We start from the raw sequence: 318 nt of genomic DNA on the forward strand, positions 1-318 counted from the left end.
CTCTGTCAGGGAAGACCGTCACCTGGAGGCAGGGGCTGTCCTTCCTCAACCTCCTGCAAACCCGCTCCCTCCCCTCCCAGGAAACGGGATGATCGGTTCTCAAATCCGTTCCCAACGCGATGAGTAAAACGGTGCGTTTTCTGTTATGTGTTCTTTACCCCAATTTAAGTGAAAACCAGAAAGCCGTTCTTAGAGTTCTTTCCCAGCAGATACGCCGCTGGGAAGGGGGAGGCCCCGGCTGGCAGGGTGGGGACCATGTTGACAGTCACCCCATCCCTCCCTCCCCGCCCCCTGCGGAGGGTCAGGGGGGGATGGGGG

General features: G+C 59.4%; 1 protein-coding gene across 1 annotated transcript in view; it reads right to left on the minus strand.

Annotated features, from left to right (window-relative positions):
• Positions 1–318, minus strand: part of IL12RB1 (interleukin 12 receptor subunit beta 1) — a 36,021-nt gene that overhangs the window by 10,544 nt on the left and 25,159 nt on the right. The window lies entirely within an intron of this gene.

Source organism: Myotis davidii, unplaced genomic scaffold (genome assembly GCF_000327345.1).
Source record: "Myotis davidii unplaced genomic scaffold, ASM32734v1 scaffold1558, whole genome shotgun sequence".
Classification (NCBI taxonomy): domain Eukaryota; kingdom Metazoa; phylum Chordata; class Mammalia; order Chiroptera; family Vespertilionidae; genus Myotis; species Myotis davidii.